The sequence below is a fragment of the Mesoplodon bidens genome, assembly GCF_964165515.1.
Source record: "Mesoplodon bidens genome assembly, chromosome: 15".
Lineage (NCBI taxonomy): Eukaryota > Metazoa > Chordata > Mammalia > Artiodactyla > Ziphiidae > Mesoplodon > Mesoplodon bidens.
In genome coordinates, this window is record NC_138171.1 from 71,460,551 (window position 1) to 71,478,093 (window position 17,543).

Sequence of the window (17,543 nt, forward strand, 5' to 3'; positions counted from 1 at the left end):
TCAGAGGACTTACGCCACTTGCTGGAGGCCGAATTGATGAAATCAGAAGTCTTCAAGTTGAGAATGAGGAATGGTTACTGAGGACAAGAGTGGTTGGAGAGTCCATCATAGAGGAGGCAGCATTGCCTGTACTTTCAATTGCTGTAAATCGGTTGTGTTAACTTTGTACACTAGCTGTTCCCAGGTTGTCAGTCATTTGGGCCGTTGTAACAAAAAGACCATAGACTGGGGTGGCTCTTAAAGACAATAGAAATTTCTTCTTCACAGTTCTGGGGGCTTGGAAATCCAAGATCAAGATGCTGGTAGATTTGGTGTCTAGTGAGAGCCAGCTTCCTGGTTCAGAGATGACCATCTTTTCACTGTGTCCTCACATGGTGGAAGGGGTGAGGGGTGCTCAGTGATGGCGTTCACCCATTTGATGATGATGGTAACATTATGTTTTAGAGAAAGAAAGATTTTGAAATCTGGTCTTAACCTCCATCTTTACTCAGATGTTCCTGATTTTAATCGGTAAAATGTTAGAATTACCACTTTAATCTGATTTTAAGTCAGTGATTTTTAAAAAAACTCTTTATTTCAAAATAGCAAATCTCATGTTTTGTATTAATTCATCCTGGGGCTATGGTTTAATAGTAGGTGATTAATTAGGTAACTTGTGATTCATTATTAAGGAATACTGTGTTACCAATAGAAAAATTATTTATAGGAGAACGTTTATTGGCATGGGAAAATGCTCATGATATATTTACAGAGAAAAAGTGAGCTACAAAATAGTAGAATAATGTGGTGACATTTTTGTAATGTTACACATTTACATGTATATCAAAGGCCTACATTGATATGTTAACCCAAGCCATCTCTAAGCGATGAGATTTCAAGGGATTTTCTTTTTAATTTGAGCTATTCTATTTTTCAACATTAATGTACTGAGTATGAATCAGTCTTAATATTAGAAAAAAATTGTAAAACAAACACAAGCCATATAACAAAGCTGGAGAGGTGAGTTTCAAAACTGCACACTAACGACCTCTGCTGATGTATTGATAAGAGTCTGGAAACAGCTTGTGGTCTGACGGCCCCTGTGGGAGAACCAGCTCATGCTCTGAAGCCTCCCCCATGCTTTCATATGTTGCCCAGTGATTAGGGGACCTCCTCCATCTATAGGTGCTGGAGCTGGTGTCCTGCTCATTTTCATTGACCAAGAGCCAGCAGAAACACAGCCGCCTGTTTCCAGGTAGACTGCTTGCTTCCCAGGAAGAATTCAGACAAACCATGGATTTTTCAGTGCTACTTGAATTACCCGATTGGTATTTATTTGTTTAGGATTTATACCTTCAGTCTCCACATCTCCTTCCCAGCAGGGAATTACCCAGATAATCATGCATCTGTGCAGACTTCTCCCCAAAGGTCATAAGCTTTGGTCCCTATGTTGGGAAACATGTGTTTCTCGTCCTCGGAAAGGATTGTTCTTGGCTTTAAATTCTAGTACTTAGCACTTGTAAAACTGAGATAAAGCACACTGGCAGCTTTGGGACTTCCGTGAGCCAATAGCTGAGACTGGACTTTGGAATGACTAAACAGATTCATCCATTCTGGAACTGCATTTGGCGTTTTCTGTGAAAAGGCTTCACAGTGCTCACCTTGGGTTTCTAAAGCACCTCAGACAGCCAGTCTGTTTTGCAGCCCTGCAGTTAAGGTTATTTCTCACCCGCACATCCACAGTGGTCCGAGACGGTTCTGTCGCTGAAAGCAGGCTTATTGCCCCAAGCACACAGGAAGGCCTGGGCCTGGGCCCAGATGCAGAACCTGGCCCAAGGCTCTAAGGCCACACATCTGTGTGCCCACGCCTGGCGCACCCACGACCCCATGTATATGTGTTTCCAGGGGAAGGCAGCTTGCCCCCAAATGTCCAACACACTCTTCATTCCTGAATTTAGGCTCATTGCTTAGAAATGGGGTGAGATTTTAAAAAACATGTTGGGGGGGATGTAATTTACATACACTGACACATGGTTCTTTGGTTCATTGGTTCCATGAGTTTTGCCAATTGTATACACTTGTGTGTGCTCAGGGCTGAGTACAGGGTATAGGACCCTCACAGCCCAGACAGAGGCCTGTGCTCCTTCCCAGCTGAGCAACCCCTGCCGCAACCCAAGGCCCACAGTCTGACTTCAGTGGATCAACTTTGCCGGTCCTATAGCTTCACATAAGTGGAAACACACAATGCATGTTAGGATTCTTTAACCTAGAGCATTATGTGTGTCAGGAACTTGTTTCTTTCCACTGCAGAAGTCCATGAAAACATCCTGCTGATGGACATTTGAATGGCTTGTACTTTGGAGCTATTATGAATAAGGCTGCTATTAACATTCCTGTACAAAACTTCTTGTGGATATATACTTTCATTTTTCTTGGGTAAATGCCTAACAGTGGAATTGCTGGGTTGCTGTATGAATAACTTTATGAGAAACAGAATGGAGTGATTTTGAAAATGGAAATTTCTGGTAGACTCATGGCCTCTCAGAGGTGAAAGGGAACTTTGATTCCTTGGTCATTTAGCCCGACCTCATCATTTAAGACAAAGGCAGCTATGACACAGAGGGATCGCGTGACACGCACCCCCATCCCCGACCACATGGCTGTAGGTCCAATAACTAGCAAAGCAAGCAAGGACTAGAAGGACTAGAACCACTCTCTGATTTTGTGCTTCGTTATTGAGGAATATCAGAAAATTCTATTTGTTCTCACTTAGAGGTAGGAATTATATCTAAATGGATGAGCTCATTTCCTTACCTTGATCCACAGTGAAGAAATATGAATCTGTAATGACTTTATTGAATTCATACAAGGTTGTATTATATGTGGATTCTCACTGTATCATGTAGCTATAGACAGTGATGGAGATCCAGTGAATCTATACTGCCTGGAGGACATGTCCTGGAATTAAACTTCCCCCAAACACATAATATTGATTGGGATTTACCTCTAGCTGAAAAAATAAATGTTGATAACTTTTGACCTAGTAACAGTAATTCTACTTCTAGAAACTTCTCCTAAGGACACAGATACAAAAGTGTGGGAGATTTATGTAGAAAGATGTATAAAATGGCAAAAGAAATATCAAATTCAATCATTGTAAATCCATACGATTAATTATTATGCAGTTACAAATAACAAATATATTATCAAAAAGTTATATATATATTTTTTTTTAATTTTCTTTAATTTTTATTATTATTTTTTTTGTGGTACACGGGCCTCTCACTGTGGTGGCCTTTCCCGTTGCGGAGCACAGGCTCCAGACGTTGCAGGCTCAGTAGTTGTGGCTCACGGGCTCAGTCGCTCCGCGGCATGTGGGATCTTCCCAGACCGGGGCACGAACCCGTGTCCCCTGCATCAGCAGGCGGACTCTCAACCACTGCGCCACCAGGGAAGCCCCCAAAAGTTATATTTTAAAGCATGGTAAAATTGTATAAAAATACTTTTATCTACAGTATGCTTAGAAACCATCTGAAAGAGAATCAGCAAAATAAGAATAATAAGAAAAGCAGCTCATGACAGTAGCCCTGACAGTGGCCTTTACCCCCTCTTTCTCACTTTTCTATGCTTCCTGATCCTCTAATGCACGTTCACTGCACACCCACCCTGGGGCAGGCACCCTGCAAGGTGCTGGGAACGTGGCAGCCGCTAACGCAAGATTTGACTCCTTGGAGCTCACGTTCCAGTTGGGGGGTTGGGAGCCCAGCCAATGTGTCATTTAATAAGTAATATACATAGTATGATTAGCTGGGGACAAGTGCCAGGGAGAAAAATTAAGCAAAGCAGAGTGATTTGGAGGGCTGATGGGGGTGGAGGTGGAAGCCATTGTTTTAAATAAAGCTGTTGGGAAAAACCTCACTAAGAAGGTGAGGTTCCCACCAGGACCTGAGGGGGCAGGATGTGACCTCCAACAGCATCAGGGGAAGAGTGTCCTCGACCCAGGGGCAGCGGTGCGCTGGCCCTTGGAGGGGAGAATGGCTGGTAAGCCTGGAGCACAGTGACTGGGATGCAGAGGACAGGAGGAGAAGGTGAGCTCCAAGGATGGGATCCTGGTCTCACGGCACTTTGGCATCAGTCCTGAGTGAGACAGAGGCCTCAGAGGATTCAGAGCACAGGTGCCCTCTGAGGCCCCTCTAGCTACTGTGTGGAGGATGGACAAGGTGTGCAGTGAAAGGGGACCAGGCAGGATGTGATGGGGGCCAGGCCAGTCGATGCTGGGATCTGATTCTGGTATATTTGGAAGACTGAGCCAACAGCTTTAGCTGCTGGATTGGCTGTGGTTGTGAGGAAAGAAGAAGAGTCAAGGATGCCTCTGGAACTTCAAAGTCAGCCACTGCACTAAGGAGACGGGGACCACAAAGGAAGAGAAGATAGAGGGGGCGGGGAGGCAAGCAGTTCCGTTCTGGAGAAGTTAAGTTCAGATGCCCAGTAATATCCAACTGGGGCATCTGGATAGTTAGTTAGACACGCGAGTCTGGAGCTCAAGCGAGACACGCAGGCTGGAATCGTAACCGAGGGCGTTGCTAGAGTGCAGGTAGCTTCCAAAGTCATGAGGCTGGATGAGATCACTTGGAAAGTGAGCGTGGTGAGAAAAGAGAAGCTGGTTGTAGCCAGAAAAGGGAAAACCAGCAAACCAAACTGAAAAGGGGAACCCAGAGGCCAGCGCCCAAGTGTGGGGAATGTTTAAGCTGTCGTATGACCAACCACACCAGGGGATGCTGATGGGTCAGGAGGGGAGGATGGCCCTGGCCAGGATTCAGAGACATAGGTGCTGCGTTGTCTCTGGTACCTAACAGTGCATAGAGTCTAGAGGTACCGAATGATTGAGTGTCAGGCACGTCTGAGCTTGACTCACATTCCCCTGCTTTGAGCTTGCTCAGGAGGAAATGAGAGGAGGAAATGAGGAAACCAAGGAAATCAGGTAACACCTGGAGGGGCAGATGGGCTAGGACAGGGGTGTCTCAGTTGGGAGAAACGACAAGATGTTTACAGGATGGCGGGAGTGATCAGGCAGAGAGGAAAAGTTAAAAATATGCCACCAGTAACCATAAGAGGTGTTAGTCTAACAAACTGTCAAGGCAAACGTATCTTGACCAGAACAGAATCAAAAGGCAAGCTCAGCAGATCAAGTCATGGAAGTGTGAGCGCTGAGGGGTCAGCACGGTCTCCTGAGCTCTGCCTCTGGCTCTGCCCCAACTCACTGTGGACCCTGGACGGTCATTCAGCCTCCCTGAGTCCCTGTTTCTCTAACGACACAATGAAGGGTTGAGACCAGACCTTCCAGGCTCGCACCCCCCATTATAACCACTGAAGGGCCCCCCGACAGGCTGGCAGCTCCTCGCTGACCCTGCAGCAAGAACCCAAGTATTCATCCCATAGCTGTGCTTGAAGAGCACGTCCGCACAGGGCGAGCATTCCAGGCCTTCTGTGCTCAGCTGGGAGACAGATCCTTGGAAGCAGCCAAGACTTACCCAACATCCTGGGAAACTTTTCACAGAGACCTGGGATCAACGTCCTGTCAGAGGCAAACATCAACTTTTTAACTCCAGAGAGAACCCAGAATGGGGTGAGGTCAAGTGAATGTTTGACGGCTGAACAAAGGAGAGGGTTTAAAGGGCTCTTGTCCTGGAGATGTCGGGACTCTCCCCAGGAGGCCTATGCTGGAGTGGGTTCCAACATGAGTAGGAAAGGTGGAACCGAGGGGTCAGCTGGGGGCTCAGAGGCTCACCGTCTCCCGTGTTGAGTGGAGCTCCTTGACAAGCGATCACTCTGATTACACCTTTTGTTTTGTTACTTTGTGTGCCATTTGCTGCTAGTGAACTTTTTAAATGTTAATTTTTATTTGTTTTTTATTGAAGTATTGTTGATTTACAATGTTGTGTTAATTTCTGCTGTACAGCAAAGTGATTCAGTTATACATACCTATACATTCTTTTTTTAAAATATTCTTTTCCATTGTGGTTTATCATAGGATACTGAATACAGTTCTCTGTGCTATACAGTAGGACCTTGTTGTTTATCCAGCTAATGAACTTTTTGTTTCACTGCTTTACTTACTGCTGCATGATCTTGACCAACTCAAGTAACTTCTTTGAGAATCACTCCTCTCATCTCTAAAATGGGCACAATGTGAAGACTTCACAGGACTGAGAGAAGATTAACATTTGATGATTTGTAGAAAAAACACTTTGTGAAGTGTAAGGGCCATAGAACAGTTGTTTCCCTGTTTCAACGAATATTGATTTTCTAGATGCTGTTTTTATTCATGTAAACTGGGAACTTTGGGAAGTAGTTTTACCACAAGTATGGCTTAGAACCAGGGACAAAAGTAACCAAATGGAAGCGCTGTGTGCAGGCTGAATCTAGAAAGCCATCTTGGTCACAGGTGGTGAGTCCATCAGAAGAACATGCCTACCTGTGACAGCTCTGCCCAGGATCTCATCTTCCAGGTGTGGGGCGAGCCATGCATCACCACTGGCATCAGGCTCAGAATTACCCAGAGAAGACCTCCCCTCCCGGCTGGATGACCATTAGGCAGATTTACTTCCTGGAGGATCCCAGGTCACCCTCCCTACAGTTACCATTTGAGGAGGAAACACATTTCCTGAGAGGACTCCCTTAATCCTGCTTTTTAGACCAGCTCCTTGGTACTTTTGCCCTGGCTGATGGATCACATAGGAAAAATGAGCAGCTTTTCTGATGGTGTAACTGATATTTCTTTATCCCAGGAAACAGTTCTGGTGCAAAACTTACAGCACAAAAGTTCAAGATTTAAATATAAGCCAAAGGGCTTCCCTGGTAACGCAGTGGTTGAGAATCCGCCTGCCAATGCCAGGAACATGGGTTCGATCCCTGGTCTAGGAAGATCCCACATGCCGCGGAGCCACTAGGCCCGTGCACCACAACTACTGAGCTTGCACTCTAAAGCCCGCGAGCCACAACTACTGAGCCCGTGTGCCACAGATACTGAAGCCCATGCACCCTAGAGCCCGTGCTCCACAACAAGAGAAGCCACCACAATGAGAAGACCACGGACTGCAATGAGAAGCCCACGCACTGCAACAAAGAGTAGCCCCTGCTCGCGGCAACTAGAGAAAGCCCACGTGCAGGAATGAAGACCCCACGCAACCAAAAAAGAATAAATAAATTAAAATAAATAAATTAAAAAAATAATAAGCCAAAGGGAAAAATAGTTGCATGTATTTTAAAGGCATTTTATAACTACTTTACAAACTATGTATTTATAATACATTAATTCTTCCTAAATTCTCATTATTGTAAATGAAAATTGTTCCAGGTATTTTTTCCAGTTCAAGGGCAGCCAATTTCAGTTCAATTTACTCTGACACCAAATTCCTAGAAAAGCTGAGCATTTCTACCAGCAGGTATATTTTAAGAGCTCAACTGATTAATATCAAATAATGTTTAGATGCCCACTTTGTGAATGTGGGTTAATCAACAGGACAAGTTTCTGCAGCTTTCTCTGATTGCTCTAATTAACATCACTTTACTTAATATTCAGGAATTTCCCAAGTGACCCTAAGGATGATTTGAACTTTACTGGATTGGGTAGGAAGACCAGCCAGGAAGGCTTGGTCATCTAACCCACTTCTCAGAGGTCACTGGAGACATTGTTGTTCCTCCAGAGTCTCCCCTCACTTTCAAATGCACACCCCTCTTTGCTCCTTCATACCCAGCAAGGTATTGGCTTAAAATATTATCTCATTCATTAACTCAGCAAATGTTTACCCAGCACATCCTATGTTTCAGGCACCGTGTTACAATGGGACTGAGACATTGTACCAAGTGCTCAGGCGGCAGTCAGCAGCATTACCACATTAGGGGAGCTTGGAGTGGGGCAAATTGGAGGATGCCCCCCGCTCAGCCTTGGGGAGTTGGAGACTTTGTAGAGAGAGTGATACAGAGCTCTGGATCTGATGGACAGGCAGGCATCAGCAAGGGTATAAGGACTAGGCAGGGGTGGAGTGGGGACAGGGCTCACCAGAGGAGGTGACACCATGTGACAAGGTGCCACCAGAGCCAGAAACAGAGCTGGCAGTGTGGCCACCTTGGGGTCTGACTGGGGGATGTGAAGACGGGGGCTGGGACGTAGACAGGGCCAGATCCTGGGAGCTACAGGCCAGGTCGAAGAGACAGAAAGTCACAGAGAGGAATAAAGCAGGACGTGGTCACCATCTTCAGGCAAGAGCTGGGAGTAACCTAACCCGGCAGAAATGAGGGTGGAGAAAAGTGACCAATTCCAGAGACAGAGAAGAGAATTGCCAGGGCTTGCAATGGTTGGTGGGATTCACGCCTGGAGTGCTGGGACCCTTCATGGGAGGGGGGGCAGTTCCAAGGCTGAAGATGTTGAGCTCAGCCATGATCATTTTGAGCTGAGATAAGGGATTGCCTGCCTATTTCCCCACGGTGTCCCTGCTGCCGCAGCCAGCAGACGTTGGCTCATGTTAATTAAATACATGAGCAAGTGAAGGACTAAATGAGTGGGTGGGTTCAGGGCAAGATGGTCAGCTGACATTTGTATACAACTTGGATGTGAAGGGAGACCGAGGCCGGCAGGCCAGCTGGAGGAGCCGCAGGGGTGGACATCCCCTCGAGGGTTTGTGTGTAAGAAGAGAGGGCCTCCTGGGCACAATCTCAGGGACCGACCTTGGAGAGGCCGGCAGTGGAGGGGTCCTGGGAGGAGTGGGAGAGTGGCCAGAGGCATTGGGGGAGAACGCCCAGTGCCTCAGGGAACCGTGAGGGTGAAAATTGAGAAGGGCCACTGGGTGTCATGAGGCTGTGATGATCTTTGCAAAGCAGTCAAGGTGGGGCAAAGAAGGCTTGTCCTTCAATCTGCCCTTTCATCCATGACCTCGGACAGCAAGCAGCACTCTGTTGTAGAAACAGAGTGAAGAGTAGCCAAACACAGCCTTTGGCAGCCGCCTGCAGGGGGAGAGGAAGAGGGAGCATGTAGGAAGGACGATCCATCTCTAGAACCTCTTCCTCTGGCTCAAGGTGATGCGATGGTCTCAGGCTTCCCAGAGGAGCTCAGCAGCTCCCACGTTCCTGAACCAAAGCAAAGTCAAGCACAAGGGCAAAGGCCACCGCCAGGAAGGTTGTGCTGTTAATTGTTTTGTAGTTGAATCATGCTGGCAAGATTGTTTCCAAGTTGCACAAATATAGATGGAGAAGCTCAGTGTTTTCCTGGAGGTTCGCATTCTTCTGGAATGACATCACGTGGCTTGTGTCACCAGTTAAAGGATCATCAATAAAGCAAACGTTCAACTCTGGATGTTGAAAAAATACACTTCCCCTCAAAAGATAATAAAGGATGGGGAAGTAAAATCGGTTCTAACCTGGAGACCGGTGAATTTGATGATCTCGTTAGTGGCTGCCTAGGACCTGTCTTAGAAACAAAAAAGCGTAGGGAAAAACTGTTCGTCCTTGGCATTTATCTTTTAGGCTAAGTGGATTCTGAGAAAATGCTGAGAGGTTGCACTCTAGACAAGTGAAACACAAATGTCGGAGGAAAACAATGCCAGGGTTTTGGAACGATAGTACATGTCTGAACAAGAATTATTTTAAAAAAACACTCTTCTGTGACTTCCTATATTTCTTTGTTTCTGAGCTGCATAAGAGAATGTTTTCTTGAGAGCAAATATGTAAAAAGAAACAGGAATGACTATTGGCTGACCCAGGAAATTTTCTCCCAATAAGCGCACGCTCTGGGACTCCTAACTAAACCCAGCGCTGCCGCTTGAGATCATGTAGCCAATCAAGCACTAGCTGTATGGTAACTATGTCAAATCTCCTCTTTTCTCCAGAGATACAAGGGCAGAATAAAAGGAGGAAAATAAGCAAATGTTGAAGTTCTGTGGTGCAAAGCAGAAAACCAGGAAAGTGAAGGGTGGGTGCAGAATCACAGGATCTGGGAGGTTGAACCAGATGGCGCCATGGAGAGTCATTAAAGTCAATTCTGTTGAGGCTGCTTGATGCTACACCAACCTGGTTCAAGCCCTCTCAAGTTGATAGTGGTCACTATTACACACAGACGTTCTTCCTGGACTTTTCTTTTCCAAATACATATTTCTTGGAATACTTTACTTTTTGGTTTCCAAGGTTCAGGAGCTCCTCATCTTGCGTCAAACCCACTGGCGACTCCTTTGCTCTCCTTTGCTGCTTGCCGTCTCTCCTTGTCTTGTAAATGCAGAACATCCCCTCCTCCTGTCCTTCCAAACACTCTTCCTGACTGACCTCATCTGGTCCATTGATTTAAATCCCATGTAAATGTTGATGAATCCCCAACCTATATCCCTCATATTACCTCTTCCTACACTTCATATACTCTTTATTCCAAGGTGTGGATGCTATCCTTGATATCAAAAGATTCTGCTTACTTTGTGTCCAAATAGCTGTGAAACTGCCCATTCTCTCTGTGCCATTGATCCAACAGGCATCTTCATGTCTCACTTGGGTGACTAAGCAGATTCCAACTTCTAACTCTTGCCCAAATCTAACCTCCCCTGTAGCCCTCAAAGTAAATAGAAATCAGCTTAAAATCTACTAATGGCTTCCCAAAGAATATAAAATAAACCCTAGCCCCTGCCCCCAGGATTGGTCCCACTCCGCCCTCCCACCTCATCTCACACCACCCTCCCACCACCAGTTCTAAGCTCTGGCAACACTGAGTTTTGGAAGGTGCCGTGCTTGGTTCAGCCTCAAGGTCTTTGTGTGACGGTTCCCTCTACTTGTCATGCTTCCTATAAACTGTGCTGTTCTGGTTCATTCTATGTCATTCAGAATCAGCTTAAAGATAACCTTCCCAGAGGCACCTTCTAAAGTGGTGCCTCCACCTTGGCCCTCTGTTTCCGTCTCTGTCCAGCACTGATTTCCCTCTGTGTTCAGTTTTGCATTGATTTGCTTTTCTGTCTACATGAGGATGTGCTCTCTTCTACACAAAAAGTGAGTGTCTGTCTGTTCAGGATGTAGGATGGCCTTTAGCGCAAAGGGGAAACCCTGTAAATGTTTGTTGAGCAATCAGTGACTCAGAGACCAGCATCCCTCCTAGACCCCACTTCCTGGGGCTTCACTTGGATAAGATGTTGAAGATTTGGCCTTGATTCAACATGACTGTGAAAGTTCCAACAAGTGGAACGAAGTTCAAGTTACAGTTGAAGGTGTTTTTTTTTAATTTAATGAATGAGTTTCAGATTTGTTTTTCTGGAACTTTCACAGCAGAAGTCATTCCAAATTTCAAATTGATTCCACCTTTTATTTGCCCTTCCATCTCGCTTTTCACCTCGTTGGATTTGAGAGTCAGGAGAACACCCTTCAGTTCTGAAACTGGCTTTCTCTTCCTCTTCATCATTCACAGAAGTGATGAATACAGATAATTTTGATGCAAAATCATAGAGCATAATAAGCAATTTTTCCCCCAAACACTGTTATTACATATTTTACTGAAGTCAACCATTAATTGCATCTTCAAATCAAAGTCCATTGACCTATAGAGATAGAAAGCAGATCAGGAGTCTCCTGGGGCAGGGGTGGGGTGAAGGCTGACATAAGGACTTTGAGGTTATGGACATGTTAGCTTTATCGAGTTGGTATTTACATAGGCGTGTGTGTTTGTCAAAACTCATCAAACTGTATAACTAGCATGTATGCATTTATTGTATGCAAATTATACCTTCATAGAGGTGATTTTTAAAATCCCTAAGAATTATTCTATGACAAGCACTCTGCTCACTATCTTATGTTGATTAGCCTAACATCGTGGAGCTATAGTATGTTACAGAGAATGGACTTGAGCAGAGTTGCTCTTCTATGGACAACACATGAGCTTAACACTATACAAAACAACCCAAAACAAAAAAACAACCCAAAAAGTTGGGTTTTTTTTTTCTTCTATTTGAGTGGAAAAGAAATATTTCTTAGTATTAATCCAGATGTATAGTGGTCACCTGAATATTTTCAGTGAACAAATTATCTGCCTTAGTTTGGGTCCCCCCCCCTCAAAGCAGACCCTCAGTCAAGGATTTGGGTGCAAGTTCTGAATGTGGGAGGTGGTCCCATGGCTCCCACTCTGATGGGGGTGTGGGCATGCAGGGCAGGGCAGAGAAGGGTGCAAGTCCAGGGTGTGTTAATGATGATGGGACTGTGCTGGGAACGTGCGGCTCAGTCCTGAGGGAGACCCATGGGAGAGGGTGTAGACCATGTCTTGGAGTCGCCCCACCTGGGGGAGAAGGAGCAGTGACATTTACCTGCAGACTCCATGGGCTGAAGTCTGCTCCTTAGAGCAGTAACTCCACCAAACTTTCTTCCTGCCCAGCACACAAGCTGAGCATGCTTTGGGGACCAGAAAAAGCCATCAGGGAGACAGTCGAAGAAGCTTGCACTAAGACGCCGCAGGGCTGGACTGTAGGGAGATAGCAGGTGCCAAGAGGGTGATAACTTTGCAGGCACAGTTGTGGTCAAAGTTATCTTTCCTTGTACATGAAAAGTCCATCTGAAGCATTCTTGTTTTGTTCTTGCATGTTTGGGGTTTCTCGTGTTTGTTTTCCTTTCTCTACTATAATGGTTGATTGATTCTTTGTGGTTCTGTTATTAGATCTAACTTAAAATGCCAAGATTAATCATAGTCAAAGGTAATAATCACATTTATAAAATTCTCTTGTATACATGAGAATGCCACTCTAATTCACTTTGCCCTTGTTAGGAACCAGATACCAAATCAAGTGCGTTCTTGGCTAACTTGTCAAAGTAAACCTAGGCTGAAGCTAGGGATGTTTATCCTACTTTACAGTTGGAGAAAATAAGGCTTTGGAAGGTTAGATAATTGCCCAGGTCTGGAATCGGCAGACATGGCCAGAGCCAGGCTGCTGCTCCCAAGCTCTCAACTCCAGTCCCCAAGCTTGTTCCACATTCCCCGCTAGCAGTGTTCCTTCCCCAGTGGACAACTCTGACTCAAAATGGGAGCATCTGGGATCAAACTAAGAGGTAAAAAGGATGTTGGTGGGCAGAGAACCAGACCAAAGGTACAGTGTGCCTAGAGACATCATGTGTGTGAAAGCAACTTACACGAAATCTGTCAAGATGCTCACCAAATGTTTACAAAGAAAAATCCATTTTCTTCCCCAATAATATGATAAAAAAAAGAATTAGCCCGCATGAGGACCCATTAAAACAAAGATTGTCTTTAGCTCACAGAATCACAGATACTTTATTTAAATATTGGTTTGTCTAGGGCCTGCAATAATTGGGTCTGAGGAGCAGGGCGCTGCAATAATTGGGTCTGAGGAGCAGGGCGCTGGCACTGACCACGTGCGCTGCAGCTGGCTCAGTCTCCCGGCCAGTGGACGCTCACAGAAGTCACTCCCTTTGACCTTCCTACCATAACCAACACCCATGCCACCTCACTCATCTTCCCATTTCCTGTTCAATAGTCCCGTGTCACCAGGTTGCCTTTGGTTTTTCTCCTCTCTCTCCACCATGGACGTTGTGGTTAAAAACAGGACCAGAAGGCTGATTGTGTAAGAGTATCTGGGGATAATCCTTTCTTGTTTAACCCTCCTTCCTTCATTCCTGTCTACAACACTTTGCAATGACTGTCCTTTGCATCTGGGAATGCAGGATTCATTGGCCTCCTTCCCTGACTCACTTCCGTCACGCTTCTTGTGCTTCCTGGGGTCACCCAAACAAACCGCTTACACGGCTCCTAGAACCCAACCTAAGCCATCACGTTAACACTGCTAAAGCCAGTCCACCTTGTCCTGACTCCATGCACAGACCTTCAAGTTCCTGAGGGCAGAGCCCAGATTTCATAGGTTTGTACTATCCGTCCTTAGCCTGGAGCCCCAAACAGCAGACCCACAAGCTCTGTGGCATTAACAGATTACTTTTTTCCTGGCACTTTGGGTTAAAACATCTGATCTACAGGGCAGAAGGCCCCAGACGGAGAAGCCTGCAGAGGGCCTGGTGGAGGACTGTTTCCGGGTCATGATCTGTCTACACCTAAGCTGCAACTCCAGTGGACAGTGTGCACATGGCCCCAGGAAGGGAGGCCCCAGAGTAGAGCTGTTAAGAGACCACAGGAGTGCCTTCGGGGTGCTGGTCACCTTATACTGTTTCTGTTTTTGCACGAGCTGCTGGAGACTCAAATCCAAATTTTGGCTGATTCCTAACAAAGTGTTGACTGTACCCCATGAGTTTTTCTACATCAACTTCATTTCCAGCAGCTGCCTCTTCCCTAGCCCCATCCTTTCAATCTCATCCATTTTCTTATTTACTTTTCTCCTGTATCCAATGAGGTAAGAGGTCCTGCCTGTTGATGGGGACCCTCGGTCCCCAGAGAGGCGGGAGTGTCAGGCTCCAGAGTTGATGGGTGGCAGTGCTGGAGCTCAGGTCTGGGTCACTGTCCTGCATCACAGGACTGGCTTCTGCCATATCCAAGGGTCCATCTTCTGCCTACTTGGGTATTCAGTCTCAGCTGAACAGAGATTTGAGCCTGAGAAGACATACAGAGAATAATATTCTTTCTCATGCAACTGACAAAGTCAGCATTAGAACAATCAGGGTGGCCTGCAATTTCACGGTCAGCGCTCTTTTGAGAGCCTAATGATTTCCAGCTGTGGTCGCTGTATGCCCAGCCTCTAGGAAACCACAGATGGATGGAACCTGGGCTTCAAGCTCTGCAGCATTTACTGCCAGATTTCCAAAAGAGGGATGCTCAAATTAACTGCCCTAGTAAGTGGAGAGGGAACTTAGGATACTCCAAACAATGCCTGTGGCCTGTAACTCATAATTGGGGACTAAAAAGCAGCAACAACATCAAAAACAGTCCTCTGACTCATCAGGACAATTTCTCCTCCCAGACTTTTCAGTGCTATTCCCTCAAAGCCAATTTTATGACAATTTCACCTCTGTCATTTAGTGAGCATGTTCTCAACTTCTTTTTTCTGTCCTGCTTATTCCCAAAGATTATAGCCCACTTTCCGAGAGTTCTGACATTTCAGCAGGTTTTGAATATTCCTTAACATTCATCATTATTTTTTAAAAGTCTGGTGTGACTTATCGGTGTGGCCCAGGGTTTATTGGTTTACATATTGATAAGTTAAAATTGGAAGAAAGACTGCTTCTTTGGCCCTGAGTCTCTTCAGTGGTGAAAATGGAAGTTGGCAGAAGTCAGCTTGCACACAGAGGAGAGAGTTTGGGCTTATCCTCTAGGAGATGGTTGGCTCTCAGCGTTGGCAAATTCAAGGAAGGGGTCCACTCTGCACCTCAATAAGTCAAGCCGTCTCCTGTGTGTAAATGAAATGCAGGGTGCAGAAGGGGCAGGAGCTAGGGGACCAGCTGCAGGGTCTGCGTAGGAGGAAGGGTAGTGGCTGGGGGAGCAGCCATGAGAGGAGAGACGCATTCAGGTGAGGCTAGCCCCAGACGTCACAGAATGTCCAGACTCCCCGGGCAGTCTGATCTCATCTCATAGTACCAGCCACAGTAAGGGGGCAGGAGAGGGAAGGTGCAAAGAGGGAGGGAACGGGGAGAGAAGGAGAGAGAGAGAGGGAGAGGGTGGAGACAGCAGAGCAGAGGGAGAGGAGGGTGGGTCGGGGCGAGACCCTCCAGAGTCCCGGCCTCGGGGGACCTAGCAGGCGTCCCACACTCTCATTGGAGGCTGAGGATTCGGAGCTTTGCTCAAGCTCACCCGTTGCTCACAATTCAGTATTTGGTCTGATATGAATTTCACTACAGCCCAACAATCCACGTTCCCAATGGCTTACTTTGTCCCAATACAAGTATCATTTGTGTTTCCCCGGAACTTCCATGAGCTAACGACGGTGTCGGATGGCAGAGGAAAGGGCTGGAGGTGAAAGCAGGTCTGGTGAGATGCTCCACGTGGAATCCTGGTTTGGAACAACGCCAAGAAAAACCCAAGGCAGAAATAAAGAGCCGGTTTCTCACTGTCCTCAACTTACAAGGAAAAGGAACCCATGTTAGTGGAGGGCCTACGCTCCACAAACCATCAGAGATTCACACACATTAATTTCTTCTGCCCATTTCTCAGGTTAGAAAAGTGAGGTCCTGTGACTTGCTCCCTGATGACATGGCTAATGAGCAAATTTGAACCCAAATCTTTGAGGAAAGATGTGGGGCGGGGTGTGGGGTAGCGAGAGGCGGGTCCTGATGCCAGAGCCGAGGAAACTGGGCGCAGCACCAGGAGAGGCAGCTCACTGTTGGAGGATGTCTCACCGGGGCAGTGGCCTTGCTCCCTTTACTGCTGGCGCGTAGGGACCATTTGAGAAGCAATCATGAACAAGTTGGAATGGCCTGTGAGGTGCAAAGGCACTGCGTTTTGAATCCTCCTGTACCACTGGGCGACCTCCCAGTGAGACTCTAATACAAACTGGATAAAACCAGGGCAGTCTTAGGATGAAAAGGGAATTGATCTCACTTATGGGATCAATTTGATGTTCCACAAACCTCCCTCTTGTGGGATAGGAAACTGACCTCTGAGAAGCAGTATTTTTGCAGATGTTGGAATCTGTTAGGAAGGAAGGTTCAAGTGGGGGCCAGCAGTCCCTGAGCAAAGGCAGAGGCCCCCCAGGTGGGAGCACTGTGCCCCATCGTCTGATTTGATGTGCGGGAGGGATTTTATCTGGAAGGGTCCCTCTCACCTCCGTCTGTGATCTCAGCAAATTCAGGGAGACTCACTCTCCGTCCCTCGGACAGAAATCATTACGTTTGGTCCTCTTGGCCAATTTGGCAAATCTGCTTGATTCTGAACTTCCCAGTGTTTCTGTTTAGTGTCGTGTGGTGGTCTGGGGGGCCCTGTGCCTGAGCTCTTCCCCCGCAGATGGGCACGCCAGCTGCACTAGCCCCGGGAAGTGGACCTGTAACCTTTCAGAACAGTGTCGGTCATAGCCTTGATTTGTGTTGCTGTGTAATCACTTCGGAGTATCAGTGCTGGGCTTGTACAATGGAATGTGAAGTCGGGGGCTGCTTAGGACACATTTACTGTTAAGCTTATTTCTTAGAATATGTTTGTTTTCTTTCCATGTTATGTGTGTTTTGATTCTGTGTTAGCTTAATTTCATGGGGGCCCTAGAAATCATTTTAGGCTCAAGTGTCTGAGTCCAGAATCCTTTCAAAACATCCAGTTTCCTTAGAATGTAAATGTTTCTTGGATACATGAGTGGGGTGGGGGGGAGTTTCTGAAAGAGGAAAAAAACGTAAAGCTACACAGAGCTGCACCAGCCCCAGTAGGAACAGATTAAGGGCTGGTTGAATTCTTTTTAAGCTAAAAAGACTCTGGACAATTTCCTTCCTGCCCATGAGGAACTTGGAGCCCAGTGTGACCCAAGAAGAGACCCAGCAGCAAAGAGAGAGGTTCAGGCCCGTCTGTAGAAGCTACAGAGCAGAGGGAGAAAAAGAAGAACATTTCCCCAGAGCTGGCAGCTGAGCTCCATGCTGGGATGACATCTACATGCAGCCTCACCAGGTCCTGTTTA